This window comes from Kogia breviceps, chromosome 9 (genome assembly GCF_026419965.1).
Source record: "Kogia breviceps isolate mKogBre1 chromosome 9, mKogBre1 haplotype 1, whole genome shotgun sequence".
Lineage (NCBI taxonomy): Eukaryota > Metazoa > Chordata > Mammalia > Artiodactyla > Physeteridae > Kogia > Kogia breviceps.
The window spans coordinates 16,548,288-16,566,615 of record NC_081318.1 but is presented as its reverse complement, the minus strand read 5'-3'; the positions used below and the strand labels follow the sequence as shown (position 1 = coordinate 16,566,615).

Sequence of the window (18,328 nt, the reverse complement as noted above, 5' to 3'; positions counted from 1 at the left end):
GTGCCAACAGTGTTGCAGCTTTGCAGGATTTGGCAGCTAAGGATTCAAGAAGTAATAAGTTAATGCCAGGTGAATTTTTACTGTTATTACTGTTATTAATAATGTGTCCAGTTGTGACAGTAGGATAAGCAACTTCTATTGACTCTATATGCTTTACTAGGCTAAACAATTATACCAATTAAAACTGAAAATAAAACTTGACCTACAAAGGCATGGAAATTCCAACCACCTCAGCTTACTGTTTTAAAACTCTGTGATTGAAATGGGGTGGGAGTGGGGTAAAGTCCATGGATCCAAAACTTAAGGGTGAGCTTCCTGACAGATGCTTGGTCTTCCTACAAAAGAAAGGTGTGTTTGTTTATGTAAGTGTCTGAGGGTGTCTGGGGGTGGGGGGGGATGGAATGAGAAAATAGGTCGATTTGAATATCCCTATCCTAGTTTAAGTTCAAGAGAACCACAGAATGTGTTTTTAGCTCTCAGCTGACTTCAGTGATGGATGTACAAGAGACTAGCAGTCAAACATTGGTAGAAGTCCCTTTGGACGGAGTCCCCCGCTCTGTCAACATAGGGGGCAGAGATTGCTGTCTTCACATTTAAAAGCCACATTGCTCCAAACGTGATCCTATCCCCTTCTTTGCCCAGATAACCCCCAACATCAGGCACTTGGATGTGCATTCGGTGGCAGTTTTACAATTCTAATTTCAGGGTAGCCAGCCCCCAGGGCCCAGGGCACAGGAAGAGGGAGGGCAGCATCAGAGTTTTGAGGAAAACAGCAGACCACAGCCTGCTGGCTCACAGGGAAGGCGGGGAAGGCATGGAACCCACTTCAATGCAGTAGGACAGGCAGGCTGATCAGGAGACACATGGCTCTGTGACCCACAGCAGTGAACAAAGTTAAAGCAAGTGCAAAAGAGGAAGAAGAGGGGGCAGTAGAATAAAGGAATTGAAGAGGGAATGGGTGAAAAAAATGAGGGCGAGAATCTGTGGGCACGCCATTAACAGCCACTATAATAACCTCCATCACCCATGTCAGTTTTTGCTGTATGCCTGTGAGAGAATGCCCATGAGTAATTGTCTAAATATTACCACTCAAACCCCACTCTTACTCTTATCTTAATCTTACTTCAGTTTACTCAGTAGGAGTAATGTCAGTCTCCAAGAGACTGACAGAAACATTTTGTCACACAGTTGCCTTGAGGGACCTGGTTTTCTTCATTTAACCTTATATTTGAGTTGGGTTGGCATTTTGTGATGCGGACCTGTGTTGTTTTCCTCAGTGGACTCCTCTATATCAAACACTGTCAATATATCCTCCTCGTGACTGTTACCACCTGGCTTTCATTCCCTGTCACCTGTCCCCATTTTGTCTACCTTTGGTTCATCGAGCAGATGTTGGGACTGCTTTCCTAAGAAGGTGTCAGAGCAAGTGTACTGACTGCATACCCCAAAGCTCAGCTTGGTCACATGGCAGTAGTGGTGGTGATAGTGTGTGTTTTGTATAGGACAAAGGAAGCAGGTCGTTTTCCTTGGAAACGCGTTTTCATAGAGTGTGTTCTAAGTCCCTGAAAGTGTCCCAAGCTCCTCACATATGTTATATCATCTATTCTGTCAGGGCTTTATCCCCACTGTTTAAGATAGTGTCTGGCACATCCTAGGAGTTTATTAAACATTTGTTGAATGAGTGAATAGATGAATCAGTTTTCTCATTTTCTCATTGCAGCAATCCTATGAAGTAGATGTTATTGTCCCCATTTTACAGATGAGGAAACCAGCATTCAGAGGGGTCAGGTAATGGCCCGAGATCACACAGCTAGTAAGTCGCAACCCCTGGATTCAAACATAAGCCTGTTGGACTCCAGTCTTTGTCTTGTACTGTGCTGATGGATAGTTGTAGTGCACATTTTCTGCTATGTTTGGGGAAACCACAACTGTGGTATTCAGAGTTCAACAATGTTCGCCCCATTCTTTTAGTTCAACTCTGCATATTCTTGTTGTGTCCCCTGAACCCTAAGCAAGGAAGATTCATCGCCAACTAGATTCTTAGTTGGCACAAACTGCTTGTTCTGATTTTAGTCAGTGACTGCCTCCGGTAGAGGGAAACAGGGGCAATGAAATCACCTGATGTCTTGGCTGATGCTATTTTCACCTATGGCGACACTGAGATTATTTTCTTTTGTCTGGTGCTAAAGGATGAAAGAGAGTTTTGATATTATCCAGTTTAACTCATGTTAAGCGTTGAAGTGGATGAAGAGGTTTTCCCATTGTGATGCAGCTAACCAAGGACTGCCTCAGAATACACACATCCCAACTTTCCATCTAGTTGTCTTTCCAAGTGAGTTCCTTCCTCTTTCTTTGTATTAAGAGTGCTGGTGCTTAAGGTTCTGAGTTTGAATGGCAACTTCTGATTTTAGTTAGAGTTGATCATCCACCTTTGCTTTGAAAGGCATGGTGTGACTTTGTGAGCCTGAAATTAGCAAAGTGTGAGGCACGTTCTGGCTGGTTTGCCTCCTTCTACACTTAATATATTCTTGTCTTTATTTCATTTCCCTTTTTCTGCACACATGTTCAAGCTCCTTCTTTTATACTGTGACCTAAATATACAATCATCTTAACTGGTGCTGTTACCATGGTAATGTTTCATGGTAGATAAGGGTACACCCTAAAAAATCAGTCTCTTTCATTAGCAGTGGCATTCCTTCTTTGTTGTTACCCCTCTCCCAAATCCAGGCAGTCACTGAATGGCGCCCTCTGGTGTTCGGTAACAGGAAGCACACTACTGTGGAGAAGGCAAGAACATCATTTGTTTTAAACTTTGAATTTCAATTTCAATGATAATTTGAGGTAGACAAAAGCAAGAAAGACTCTGAATTAGTATGTTTTTAAGAAAAGAGATTAGTAGGAAACATTCATTGCCTGTGCATATTAAGTTCTGTTTGCTGTGTAGAATTCTAGAAAATTATGGGAAATGGGGGCTATTTATACCCTTCTGTGTTTAACATTATTGTGAAAATATTTCTATGGGAAACAAATTTTTGTTGTGGGAGACGTTGAGATATCTCTGGAAGAAGAAGCTAATGGAATGTTTTCTATGTTTAAGTCTTTAAATTTCAAAATGGAAGGGTTCTATCTTTAGAATGGGAACATTGGGTTTTTTTTTTTTTTACTTTTTATTTTATACTGCAGTATAGCCAATTAACAATGTTGTGATAGTTTCAGGTGCACAGCAAAGTGACTCAGCCATACATATACATATATCAATTCTCCACATTTGTTCTTGCTGGATAAGATATATAATAGCGGGGCTTCCCTGGTGTCGCAGTGGTTGCGAGTCTGCCTGCCGATGCGGGGGACGCGGGTTCGTGCCCCAGTCCGGGAGGATCCCACATGCCGCGGAGCGGCTGGGTCCCTGAGCCATGGCCGCTGAGCCTGCGCGTCCGGAGCCTGTGCTCCGCAACGGGAGAGGCCACAAGGTGAGAGGCCCGTGTACTGCAAAAAGAAAAAAAAAAAAAAATATATATATATATATATATATATATATATAAAATAGTGATAATGATGATGATAATAATAATTTGTATGTATAATTTGTTTTATTATGTGAGAGAGTTAGAAGTTTTGCTCTATATTATTGTGTGAATACCAATCTGCATATTATTATTACTCACAAATTAGAAGTGAGGTTGATATGCTCTAAACATGTCTTCTTTCTTCCTCACTCCAGTTGTACTGTCACCATCTAATGGTGTCATCAAGTCAAACCTATCTCTGAGACTTGTCTGGAATTCATCCCCTCCTCTCCACCCACACATCTTTTTTAGATCTTTAGCATCTCTCACTTGAACTACCACCAGAGCCTTGTGTTTCTGTGGTCTCCCACCTCCGGTCTCTCCCAGTACAATCTGTGCCGCACACTGCCGGAATAACCTTTCTAAAATGCAAAGCTGAACTTGCTATTCTCTTGTGAAAAATTCTTTATTGTTTCTCAGCTGTCTAGGATAAATTCTAAAGTCAAACCCACATGAGATCTTCCATAACTGATGAAAGCCTTTATGCCAAGCCCTCTATGTTAGCCATTTCTCCATTCCCCCTACACAAGGAGAGGATACATATAAACAGCTTAGCGTAATGACTGTCCCAGAGTAAATGCAAAATAAATATTGGTCAATATGCTTTTTTCTCTTTATTCTTCTCCTCTTCTTCCTCCTTCTCTTCATCGAATTTATTATTAGTATAATACTAATAAGAAATGATAAATATCACACTTGTACTAGTCATCCCCCAAACAAATAATAATCGGTAAGAAAAGCTATGGTGTGGCAGATATTTTGCTAAATATTTAACATCCTATAATCTCATTTAATTTCCCACAGTCAGGTACATTGCATGACACAGTCTGTGTATTCATTATGTGTTTGTTACGTTGATATGTATAGTCAGTATAATAGTAATGACATTTGGGGCATTTAATAGTCCCAGCCAAGTTCCTTGGAAGGTGAAAACTAGGGTTTTTCACTTTAAAGAGCTCTCTGGGATTGGCAGAATTGTTTTCTTGGATATTAAGATGAACTATTTACAAAAAGGTTAACCTGTAAGACTGCTAGGACAGTTGAACAATTTTTACCTGGTGCTGGGAATGGGGGGCACCAACTGGAACTTGTTAGGGATGCTGATGATATCTAAGATGAGAACAGAGGCCATATTTGTATAAATGACAGCAATATACATTTCAAATGTGTTAGAAACAGAGCTTTATTAATACAGAGCTTTATTTTTCCCCAATGTTTTGTATAGATAATAGGTAACCCTAAAAATATGCATAGTTCCCTATTCCATTTTATTGTATCAAGGAAGTTATAGGCATCTCCATAGGCCAAATACTAAAGTCAAATTTTCAGACCATGGCTAATGTGCAACAAAAACAAAACTAAAGATCAGTGTTTTTAAGATCAGTGAAAATAAACAGCAAATCATGTGGTAGCAGGGCAGTATTTTGATGTTATCTGTGTTTACTGGGTTCAGTAAAGCAGAACTTCTTTTTTCTGAAGCTGAGGACCCTATACACCCTTGAATGTTGATCTCATGGCAGGACTGGATCTACATTTTCAGCAGTCAACATTCATAGTCATCAGGTATAGTGTTTTAAATGACCAGATTCTGAATTGTTTGAATCACTATTTAAAAGTCTTCTAAGAAGTCTTTTTAAAGAGGTTTATTCACAAGTTGAATCCTTGAAATACTGTATTCTTCTTGCAAAGATTTTGAGTCAGCAGATTTGGGCTCAGACACAGGAATCTGGATGTTTAGCACTTAATGTGATAGGTCGATAATCACAGGACCACATTTTAAATAATACCAGATTGAAGAATTGGCATCTAAAGGGCATTGGAGAGGAGTGAAGATTAGATGTTCAACCCATGTTGCTGCCAGTATCATCAAAGGAGCTTTCCACCTTGTGTGGGCCATCAAGACTGAGAGCTTAGTTGTGGCCAGAGACTATCTGATTTTTCAGTTACATTTAATGAGTAACAATTCAGGAGAATATCCATAGATAAAAATACTTCTCTTCCATGTCATGTGACACTGATTCCTATTTGTTTAGATGGGGTACAGTCCCATATGCATACCTTATGTCCTTAGAGTTAAATCAGTCCTGGCTATTTAAGAAATAAGTACTTGATTTCTTTTCTATGCCTTGTTTCATTTTCCCTGTCCCTAATTCCTCTTTCTCTCTGATACCTTCTTGGGAAGATATCTTCGTGGTTCCAAAGCTCTTCTGTGTACTCTCCTATCTGTTGTTCTGTCTAGGTTTTCATTACAAATCTAGCTGGACCAAGCACCTGGCTCTCTTCCTCTTCCTCTCTCCCAGCTCTAGAGGAGGAGTTCTAGTGGAGGAGAGTGGGGGAATTGTCATAAATGTTAATGCGGATACATTTCACTGTTACTATTGCAAGATGTTGGTTAGCTGTGATGATCCCCAGAAACTGGCTGATATAATACCTCCTCTAGGAAGAGGGAAGATGATGATTTTTCCTGATGTTATTGCTCACCCTTGGTCGTGAAAATGTCTTCCACTTTACTAAAACAAAGAAGCTTCCCCTTACCTCACCAACTATGACAAGCCAGGAAACAAGATGAAATAATATAGGAAGACAAGCCTATTATTTCTTGATTATTTAATTAACTACTAAGGAGCTCTTAAAAGGAGTGAAATGGGGAGCTAAAGAATTACCTAAAGGCTAATTTTTCCTACTCTTTATAAAAGCTAAGCATGGAATAACTTGATTGGTAAGGGAAGAACATAAATTTCATATTGTTGAACATGATAAAGATTTTCTAATACTCTGTGCCCCCCTCTGCCCTGCTACCATATAACCAGCATGAAAATAGGAAATGATAGGAAAATTCTACTTAATTGTGTTCTTTGGAGAGCATCAGGACATTTGGTTTCATTTTAGGGAGAAGATAAAGAGCAGCCCCAAGGCCACAGTGTTTCCCAGATCTGCCTGCTGTTTTCTTGCTTCATCATCAAAATTACTTTGCTATCAGATTTTATCAGTGGTGTGGGCAGTTATGTGTTCTCATGTAAGCCTAAATGTTACAGACTTATTTTCTCCCTTTATACTGTGTGCTGGGAGTACTGAAGGCAGGGAGAGCCGTGGATGATGTAGGTTGAACTTCTGCTGTCTCTGGCTGATGGGTGTCATTTAAGGAGTCACAGTTTTGCATTTGTTTTGAAGTGAGCATGACGGGATATTTTTCATGACTGAAGGTTTCCATGTTAGGGAAAATTTCAGAATTTTGGATGAGATACTCTTCTTTGACAATACCAATGACAATTAAAAACAATGAAATCATAGCCATTCTTTCTTGCGTGTCTACCAAATTTTAGGCCCTGTGCCATTTCTTTACATCTACTATTCCTGTACCTCATGCCAATCTGATATGGTAGATGGTGGTTTTTTCTTTCTAAGTGCGGAAGTTGTTGCCTGTGGACACTAAATAGCTTGTTTACGTCTAAGAGTGAGTTCATTGCTTTGGGCATCAGTCTCACATCTAAAGTCAAAGATTAAGTTTTAAAATTTTGTTTTCTGGGGGTTTTCTGTTTTGTTTTACTACCATAAGCAGTTTTTTTCAAAAGAATATCCCATTATGTTATTTGGCATATAATTTTGATAAAGCCAAGGAAAAAGAGAGAGGGAAGAAACAGAAATAGAGGCACATCACACTTCGAGTTCAGAAAATGGAATCATGAAAACAGAGTTTATATTGGAGGAATCAGTCTCAGGTAGATTTAGAGTCTGTCTTGGCCACTCACCTCCTGGCTTAGCCTGATAATAGGCTTCAGGTTTGAAGGTGCTTTTTCCTTCAGAGTCCCCTGGGAGCTCTTTCTAGGCACAGAGGGGAAAAGAGTCTCAATAAGGCTTCCAGGTATGGAATTGCTAAGGCATAAAATATGATTTCATGAGTATAAAATGTATATATGTTGGAACATTTTTGTTGAATATGAAAGCACTATGTGTTGTTAAAATATTATTTGATCTTCTTCTATTTCCTGTTGTGCTATCTATTCCCTTCCTCTACAAAACAATTGCTATGACTTAACATTAACCTCTGCATTGAAGACATAAAACAAAAGGCCAAAGAAACTAGTTATCCTGAGGGATGAACCATCAGTGGATTAATTCTGTTCCTGTTTACATATCCACTGTCAATTCTAACTATTTGTTTGTATGTCCCAAGTCTCTGAGAATCATTAGTGTCTATTGGTAAATGATAATACAAGCTAATTTTGTACAATTAATTGAAGTTTCACACTCTTACATTTCAAAATCAGTCAATATTTTTACATACTGACACTTTTAATCAAGAATTATCTTTCACAAGGGAGCAACAATGGGCCCTAATTAATTAAAGTGATAATTGTTCTTCTCCCTCACAGTTACATAACACGTTCTTCAAGAAATTCACATCCTTAGCATTCCTCTTTAAACTTCTATTTAAAAGGAGATTCCTTGACTTCTATCTCTGTAAGAATTTACTAAAAATTTACATTACTTTTATTTTCAAGGAGTGATATAGAAAAGTGGTCATATTTATTCTCCAGCAAGTTTCCATATTCAAACAAAATAGAATGACATCTTTCTATCACTTAAGTGTTCAGATTGAATCCCAGGAGTCATTTTCCTGGAAGAAACAGGTTGGCAAATGTCTGCCCTTTGATGTTCACTAGCTTATTTTAGCTTCTTTATCGCAATGCGAGGTCCCGTGATCCATTCCTCTTGGATCTTTCTTCGGTTTCTCAATCCTCAGCTACATAATTGCTCCTGCCTCTCTGCAGCTTTTTCAGTGTACAAGGTTTGTTATATTTTTCCCTCTGATTTAGTCCCATTATTTTAGTAGATATTGAATCTAGAGTGCAGGCTATAATTGGCAGCCCTGGTCTCTTCTCCTTTAATGGGTATTGCTCCAATTCCTATATTTTGTCACCTCTTGGCGTGAGATGCACTTTTAGAAAAAATTGATGGTGACTGTAGATCCGTTAGCTGATTTCCCTAATACTTAGGAATTGCAGATCATTGAAATCACTGTGCCATATACCAGTCAGATTTTCTAAAGGTCGTTATCCCTGTTTGCTTCATTTAATTAAATTAGTGTGACTTATTCATTCCACTTGCAGCAAATATTTAACTACTTTTAAAAATTATTTTTTTCTCCCAAACTCCCGTGTGCTCTTGTTTTAATTTTTCAGTATAATTGAATATGAAATGATATCAATAGATCAGTTATCTAAAATTCAAACTGATTTTTTATTACTCTGTATAATTATTGAAAGATTACTTTTCTTGCTGCTCTAGGTTTATTGTTTGTTTGGTTTTGGTTTTGTTTTTTAAGAGCAGTTTTAGGTTCACAGCAGAACTGAGTAGAAAGTACGGTGAATTCCCATATACCCCCTGCCCCCATACACTGACAGTTTCCCTCACAATCAACATCAGGCACTAGAGAGTTACATTTGTTATAATGAATGCACTGACATTGACACATCATATTTACCTGAAGTTCCTAGTTTACAGTAGGGTTCACTCTTGCTATTGTATGTTCTAAGGATTTTGACAAATGTATAATAACATGTATCTACCATTATAGTGTCATAAAGAGTAGTTTCATTGCCCTAAAAAATCCTCTGTGTTCCCCCTATTTATACCTCTCTCCCTCCTAATCTTTGGCAACAACTGATCCTTTTACTGTCTCCATAGTTTTGCCTTTTCCAGAATGTCATTTAGTTATAGTCATATAGTGTGTAGCCTCTTCAGATTGGCTTCTTTAACTTAGTGTAGTATGCATTTAAGTTTCCTTCATGTCTTTTCTTAGCTTGATGGCTCATTTCTTTTTAGGGCTGAATAACATTCCATTGCATTAGCTTTGCTTTGGTATTTTCATTAAATCAGTAAATGTTTTCTCTTGTTCCTTGAAGATAAATTTTAGCTATGCATTAGAGAAAATTTTTTTTCATTTCATTAGATATATTATATTATTTTACTCTTGTATTGGATTTTTCCTAATCTTACATTTCCATGTTTTAAAATTCTTGGATTTTTCAATAATAGCCACAGAACTCATGCTCTGAATATCTTAATTCTATCTTCTTCTTCTTCCTTTAACCCATCCAATCCCTATTTCAGAACTTAGAGAGAAAAGAGCATCATTACTTGCCATCTTGTGGTTTTTATTTAACTATTTTTATTTCCCATTGTTACATTTTTCACAAGGTTTTTATTTGTAATTCAAGCAACAAAAATCTTTCACCTCTCTGTTGAAAGACTTAAATGGTTTGTTTATCCAGTGTGGGCAACTCTTTGACTCCTTTGAGTTGGTAAATATGAGAAGAGGGAAGAAAGGACATCACAGAGCTGTTTCTTTGCCATTTCTCTTTCCCAGTTGATCTTCTAAGCCTCAGCAGTCTCGCTCATGAAGAAGCTAAGAAAAAAACCTGAGAACTTACCCAAGATACTTTTACTGACCCTTAATGGAGCATAAACTTGATATGTTTTACCAGTAGCAGTCAGAGCATTCTTAATTTATTTGAAAAGTAAGACAACTCCTAAGAGGCCTTTTAAATTTGACTTTTAATATCTTTGCTTGGGCACACTCTTTGACTTGAACATGTACCTTCTATTCAACTCCTTTACACAATGAATGAAGTTGTCATTGATATTCTGGTTTCATTAGAAGAGACTGCCTCCATAAAGGCAGAATTTGTATTTTGTTGTTTTTAAAGTTCTTCTTCTCATTACTGAATCTTATGACTGGATCTATGCTTTGCATATAGCAGAACTTAATCAATATTTTTAAATATGATTTTATGCCATTAGTCTACTAAACATCCAAAATTTCTTACTACCCTAGTCTGCTTCTTCTGTTCATTTCATAACAGCAAGTCATCATTTTCCAAAATAACTCAAAGAAACTCTCTTTCCAGGTAAAATTTTCCTTTCAAAATAAATCTTCTCTTCTGACAAATTTTCCCACTTTTGAAACCAACACTTCATCTAACTATGAGCAAAATTTTCCATGGACTACCTTTGTAGGTATTTAGTAGTATGATTACTTTATTTAAGCTGAATCTAACTAATAACTATCACATGAACTTGGTTTTTAACACATTTATTGGAGTATAATTGGTTTACAATGGTGTCTTAGTTTCTGTTTTATAAAAAAGTAAATCAGCTATACATATAAATATATCCCCATATCTCCTCCCTCTTCCGTCTTCCTCCCACCCTCCCTATCCCACCCCTCTAGGTGGTCACAAAGCACCGAGCTGATCTTCCTGTGCTATATGGCTGCTTCGCACTAGCTATCTATTTTACATTTGGTAGTATATATAAGTCCATGCTACTCTCTCGCTTCATCCCAGCTTACCCTTTGCCCTCCCCGTGTCCTCAACTCCATTCTCTACATCTGCACCTTTATTCCTGTCCTGTCCCTAGGTTCTTCGGAACTTCTTTTTTTTTTTTAGGTTCCATATACATGTGTTTGCATATGGTTTTTGTTCTTCTATTTCTGACTTACTTCACTCTGTATGACAGACTCTAGGTCCATCCACCTCACTACAAATAACTCAATTTCATTTCTTTTTATGGCTGAGTAATATTCCATTGTATATATGTGCCACATCTTCTTTATCCATTCATCTGTTGATGGACACTTAGGTTGCTTCCATGTCCTGGCTATTGTAAATAGAGCTGCAATGAACATTTTGGTACATGACTCTTTTTGAATTATGGTTTTCTCAGGGTATTTGCCCAGTAGTGGGATTTCTGGTTCGTACTGTAGTTCTATTTGTAGTTTTTTAAGGAACCCCCATACTATTCTCCATAGTGGCGGTATCAGTTTATATTCCAACCAACAGTGCAAGAGAGTTCCCTTTTCTCCATACCCTCTCCAGCATTTATTGTTTGTAGATTTTTTGATGATGGCCATTCTGACTGGTGTGAGGTGATACCTCATTGTAGTTTTGATTTGCATTTCTCTAGTGATTAGTGATATTGAGCATTCTTTCATGTGTTTGTTGGCAATCTGTATTTCTTTTTTGGAGAAATGTCTATTTAGGTCTTTGCCCATTTTTGGATTGGGTTGTTTGTTTTTTTGATATTGAGGTGCTTGTAGATTTTGGAGATTAATCCTTTGTCAGTTGCAAATATTATCTCCCATTCTGAGGGTTGTCTTTTCATCTTGCTTATAGTTTCCTTTGCTGTGCAAAAGCTTTTAGGTTTCATTAGGTCCCATTTGTTTATTTTTGTTTTTTTTTTCCATTTCTCTAGGAGGTGGGTCAAAAAGGATCTTGCTGTGATTTATGTCATACAGTGTTCTGCCTATGTTTTCCTCCAAGGGTTTTATAGTATCTGTCCTTACATTTAGGTCTTTAATCCACTTTGAGTTTATTTTTATGTATGGTGTTAGGGAGTGTTCTAATTTCATTCTTTCACATGTAACTGTCCAGTTTTCCCAGCAACACTTATTGAAGAGGCTGTCTTTCCTCCATTGTATACTCTTACCTCCTTTATCAAAAATAAGGTGACCATATGTGAATGGGTTTATCTCTGGGCTTTCTATATCCTGTTCCATTGATCTATATTTCTGTTTCTTTGCCAGTACCATACTGTCTTGATTACTGTAGCTTTGTAGTGTAGACCAAAGTCACAGAACTTGATTCCTCCTGCTCTGTTATTCTTTCTCAAGATAAGTTCGGCTATTCGGGGCCTTTTGTGTTTCCATACATATTGTGAAATTTTTTATTCTAGTTCTGTGAAAAATGCCATTGGTAGTTTGATAGGGATTGCATTGAATCTGTAGATTGCTTTAGGTAGTATTGTCATTTTCAAAATATTGATTCTTCCAATCCAAGGGCATGGTATATCTCTCCATCTGTTTGTATCTTTAATTTCTTTCATCAGTGTCTAATAGTTTTCTGCATACAGGTCTTTTGTCTCCTTAGGTAGATTTATTCCTAAGTATTTTATTCTTTTGATTGTAATGGTAAATGGAAGTGTTCACTTAATTTCTCTTTCATATTTTTCATCATTAGTGTATAGTAATGGAAGAGATTTCTGTTTTGTATCCTGCATCTTTACCAAATTCATTGATTAGCTCTAATAGTTTTCTGGCTGCATCTTTAGGATTCTCTATGTATAGTATCATGTCATCTGCAAACAGTGACAGCTTTAACTCCCCTTTTCCGATTTGGATTCCTTTTATTTCTTTTTCTTCTCTGACTGCTGTGGCTACAACTTCCAAAACTATGTTGAATAAAAGTGGTGAGAGTGGGCAACCTTGTCTTGTTCCTGATCTTAGTGGAAATGATTTCAGTTTTTCACCATGAGAACAATGGTGGCTGTGAGTTTGTCATATATGGCCTTTATTATGTTGAGGTAAGTTCCCTCTATGTTTACTTTCTGGACGATTTTTATCATAAAAGGTTTTTGCTTTTGTTTGTTGGAAGATTTTTAATCACAATTTCAATTTCAGTGCTTGTGATTGGTCTGTTTATATTTTCTATGTCTTCCTGGTTCAGTCTCAGAAGGTTGTGCTTTCTTAAGAATTTGTCCATTTCTTCCAGGTTGTCCATTTTATTGGCATATAGTTGCTTGTAGTAATCTCTCATGACCCTTTGTATTTCTGCAGTGTCAGTTGTTACTTCTCTTTTTTCATTTCTGATTCTATTGTTTTGAGTCTTCTCCCTTGTTTTCTGAATGAGTCTGGCTAATGGTTTATCAATTTTGTTTATCTTCTCAAAGAACCAGCTTTTAGTTTTATTGATCTTTGCTATCATTTCCTTCATTTCTTTTTCACTTATTTCTGATCTGATCTTTATGATTTCTTTCCTTCTGCTAACTTTGGTGTTTTTTTGTTCTTCATTCTCTAATTGCTTTAGGTGTAAGGTTAGGTTGTATATTTTAGATGTTTCTTCTTTCTTGAGGTAAGATTGTATTGCTATAAACTTCCCTCTTAGAACAGCTTTTGCTGCATCCTATAGGTTTTGGGTCATTGTGTTTTCACTGTCACTTGTTTCTAGGTATTTTTGTTTTCCTCTTTGATTTCTTCAGTGATCTCTTGGATATCAAGTGCTGTATTATTTAGCCTCCATGTGTTTGTATTTTTTACAGATTTTTCCCGTAATTGATATCTGGTCTTATATCTAGTCTTTTTCTTATCGGAAAAGATACTTGATACTATTTCAATTTTCTTAAATTTACCAAGGCTTCATTTCTGACCCAAGATATGATCTATCCTGGGGAATGTTCCATGGGCACTTGAGAAGAAAGTGTATTCTGTTGTTTTTGGATGGAATGTCCTATAAATACCAATTAAGTCCATCTTGTTTAATGTATCATTGAAAGCTTGTGTTTCCTTATTTATTTTCATTTTGGATGATCTGTCCATTGGTTAAAGTGGGGTGTTATAGTCCCCTACTATGATTGTGTTACTGTCGATTTCCCCTTTTATAGCTGCTAGCGTTTGCCTTATGTGTTGGGGTGCTCCTATATTGGGTGCATAAATATTTACAATTGTTATATCTTCTTCTTGGATTGATCTCTTGAACATTATGTAGTGTCCTTCTCTGTCTCTTATAATAGTCTTTATTTTAAAGTCTATTTTGTCTGATATGAGAATTGCTACTCCAGCTTTCTTTTGATTTCCATTTGCATTGAGTATCTTTTTCCATCACCTCACTTTCAGTGTGTATGTACCCCTAGGTCTGAAGGGGGTCTCTTGTAGATAGCATATATACAGATCTTGTTTTTGTATCCATTCAGCCAGTCTATGTCTTTTGGTTGGAACATTTAATCCATTTACATTTAAGGTAATTATCGATATGTATGTTCCTATTACCATTTTCTTAATTGTTTTGGGTTTGGTATTGTAGGTCTTTTCCTTCTCTGTGTTTCCTGCCTATAGAAATTCCTTTAGCTTTGTTGTAGAGCTGGTTTTGTGGCGCTGTATTCTCTTAGCTTTTGTTTTTCTGTAAAGGTTTTAATTTCTTTGTCAAATCTGAATGAGATCCTTGCTGGGTAGAGTAAACTTGGTTGTAGGTTTTTCATTTTCATCACTTTAAATTTGTTGTGCCACTCCCTTCTGGCTTGTAGAGTTTCTGCTGAAAGATCAGCTGTTAACCTTATGGGGATTCCCTTGTATGTTATTTGTTGTTTTTCCCTTGCTGCTTTTAATATATTTCTTTGTATTTAATTTTTGATAGTTTGGTTAATATATGTCTTGGCATGTTTCTCCTTGGATTTATCCTGTATGACACTCTGCATTTCCTGTACTTGAGTGACTATATCCTTTCCTATATTAGGGAAATTTTCAACTATAATCTTTTCAAGTAATTTCTCAGTCCCTTTCTTTCTCTCTTCTTCTTCTGGGACCCCTATAATTTGAATGTTGGTGCATTTAATGTTGTCCCAGAGGTCTCTGAGACTGTCCTCAATTCTTTTCATTCTTTTTTCTTTCTTCTGCTCTGCAGTAGTTATTTCCACAATTTTATCTTATAGGTCACTTTTCCATTCTTCTGCCTCAGTTATTCTGGTCTTAATTCCTGCTACAGAAGTTTTAATTTTATTTATTGTGTTGTTCATCATTGTTTGTTTGCTCTTTAGTTCTTCTAGGTCCTTGTTAAATGTTTCTTGCATTTTCTCCATTCTCTTTCCAAGATTTTGGGTCATCTTTACTCTCATTACTCTGAATTCTTTTTCAGGTAGACTGTCTATTTCCTCTTCTGTTGGGTTTTTACCTTGCTCCTTCATCTGCTGTGTGTTTCTCTGTCTTCTCATTTTACTTAACTTACTGTGTTTTGGCTTTCCTTTTTGCAGGCTGCAGCTTCGTAGTTCCCATTGTTTTTGGTGCCTGCCCCCAGTGCGTAAGATTGGTTCAGTGGGTTGTGTAGGGTTCCTGGTGGTGGGAACTAGTGCCTGTGTTCTGGGGGAAGAGGCTGGATCTTGATCTTGTCTTTCTGGTGGGCAGGACCACGTCTGGGTGTGTGTTTTGGGGTGTCTGTGACCTTATTACGATTTTAGGCAGCCTCTCTGCTAATGGGTGGAGTTGTATTCCTGTCTTGCTAGTTGTTTGGCAAACAGTGTCCAGAACTGTAGCTTGCTGGTCATTGAGTGGAGCCGGGTCTTAGCGTTGAGATGGAGATCTCTGGGAGAGCTTTCGCTGTTTGATATTATGTGGAGCTGGAGGTCTCCGGTGGACTTATGTCCTGAACTTGGCTCTCCCACCTCAGAGGCACAAGCCTGACACCCGGCCGGAGCACCAAGACCCTGTCAGCCACATGGCTCAGAAGAAAATGGAGAAAAAGAGAAAGAAAGGAAGAAAAAAATAAAATAAAGTAAAATAACATAATATAACAACGTTATTAAAATAAAAAAATTATTAAAAATAAAAAACATTAAAAAGTAATAAAAAATGAAAGAAAGAAAGAAGAGAGCAACCAAACTGAAAAACAAATCTGCCAATTGTAACAAGTGCTAAAAACTATACTAAAAACACAAAAACTAAAAAAACGGATAGACAGAACCCTAGGACAAATGGTAAAAGCGAAGCTATACAGGCAAAATCACACAAAGAATCATTCACACTCACAAATGAAAAAAAGGAAAAAATATGTATATATATCCAGGTACGTAGGGAGTTTCTTGCCTTTTGGAAAGTCTGAGGTCTTCTGCAAGTGTTCAGTAGGTGTTCTGTAGGATTTGTTTCACATGTGGATGTATTTCTGATATATTTGTGGGGGGGAAGGTGATCTCCACGTCTTACTCCTCCACCATCTTGAAGGTCTCCTTTTGCCTTATATGGCAAGCATCCTGCTGAGTATTAAACATGTCTTATGTCTTCTTTCATATAATCAGCCCAACTGCCAGAATCCTCCTTTACACTTAATCATCTGTCCCTCCAAGTATGGCACAGCGTGGCAACTCTCTGCCCCATTGGAAGGACGAGTCAACAGCGGGTGGATGGGAAAAGTGACACAATTGGGCCGACGCCCTCCCCACCAACCACCCACACAGCCCAGAGCTGGCCGGGCCCTCTTATTGGTGCAGGCTGGTGCTGGGGCCGCAGTCTCCCTGGCACGTGTGCACGCACACGCCATTCACGCCTATGGCCGGGTGGCCCGCGAACAGGGCACGAGCACTTTTCAGCAGCGCGGTGGCTGTGCAGTTGCTGGCCCTCCTTCTAAGGCCCCACTGCCATCCTCCCCCACCCCCCCGAGCTGGATGATGGAGTCTTGAAAAAAGCTACATGTACTTTTAAAGGGACCCATCTTGATTGTTATTATGTGTAGAGTATGTTGAAACAAATTTTAGCTGCCACAGATTACATATGATTTAAATACACCATTTTTTTTTCACACTAGGGTGGACTTACAGTACCACTGACTCTTTTTGCTTGACTATGTACAAGCTATAAGACCAAAGATGGAGAATGATTTACATCATGAAATGGAGTACCATTCTGCATACCTTGCCATATTGTATGCCTTGGTCTTATGCATGGAATTGGAGTATGCATTTATTTGTTCTTTTATTCATTTATTCAACAAATATTTACTTAACATGTACCTTGTGCAAATCACATTGCTTATGCCCTCACTATCCCTCCTACTCGACCCCTCTCTATCATCACACAGGAATACTGCTAGGGGAAGGTACTACACTCACATGCCCACTTTTACCCCATGCCTTACTCAAGCTTAGCATTCTCCCATAGCAACACTGCTGCAGCCTCAGCAGTTATAGTGGAACTGTGCTCCCTGGCAGCCTGAAATTTCCACTGGCCTTCACCACCAACTAGAGATCTTAGTAAGAAAAGGCTTGGACGTCTTTCCCTGACTTGATGTTCTGGTGTCCCCCAAAAGGCATACTCCACTGTCAGGCAGTATAAAGTAGTGGTTAAGAATATGCATTTTGGAGACCATTGTACCATTGCTAGTTTGCCTTTAGTTCCTTCAAATTCATAGAGTCAAGAGTTTAGTGAAGTGTTCAACATTATCTAATCTTTTACCTTTATTTTACAGTTAAGGAGACTGTGAGCAAGAAACAGTAGTGGGTTGTCCTGTGGGTGACAGTGATTTAAGGCGACAGAGCCAGGATTTGGAGCCTGAACATCTTGATACCCAATCCATTTTCAATTTCATTACCCCATCATGACTCCCCCTGTGAAATGTTCCATGTAATTATTTTTAATCCTTGAATTTAATTCTTTCTAAGAAAGATCTGAGTTATATAATCCCCTTGATAGTCTTTCTCATTTGTGTGGGACTTCTGATTCTTTTTCCATCTCCCCTCTTCTGCTTCCCTGATGTTTTGCAAAGGGGGTCTCATGATTTAGTGGTAAGATTTTGTTGGAAATGCTGAGGTTTAAACAAGAGTGAATGTCAAAACTTTAATGACAGTTATGATACGGGGGCCAACCTATCATAATAAGGACTGACCATTATGTCATTCTTCTGGGTTCTTGCTGAGAATCAACCCTGGTTCAATGAGCCACTTCAGTCTTGAAAGTGTCTACTTTCTTGCTTTCCAGAAGCTTTGGAGATCTCATCTATTCATTTATGCTACTGAGCTGCATGTAAATAGAGTTTTCATTACTCCTTGCAGTTATCTATTTGGACCAGTATTTTTTAAAATAATGTTGATGCTCATCAAAAGATATCAACTCAATCTTTTAACTTTACATAATAAAACATACTTGAAAACAAATTACACACTGCATTTTTTCCCTGGAGAGGTATGACAAATTTTAAAAAGCTGAGGGGAAATATGATAGATGA

The 18,328-nt window shown here is 37.9% G+C and overlaps 1 protein-coding gene across 3 annotated transcripts in view; it reads left to right on the top strand.

Annotated features, from left to right (window-relative positions):
* CHRM2 (cholinergic receptor muscarinic 2) overlaps positions 1-18,328 on the top strand; it is a 156,843-nt gene that overhangs the window by 3,435 nt on the left and 135,080 nt on the right. The gene's annotated exons all lie outside the window — the stretch shown is intronic.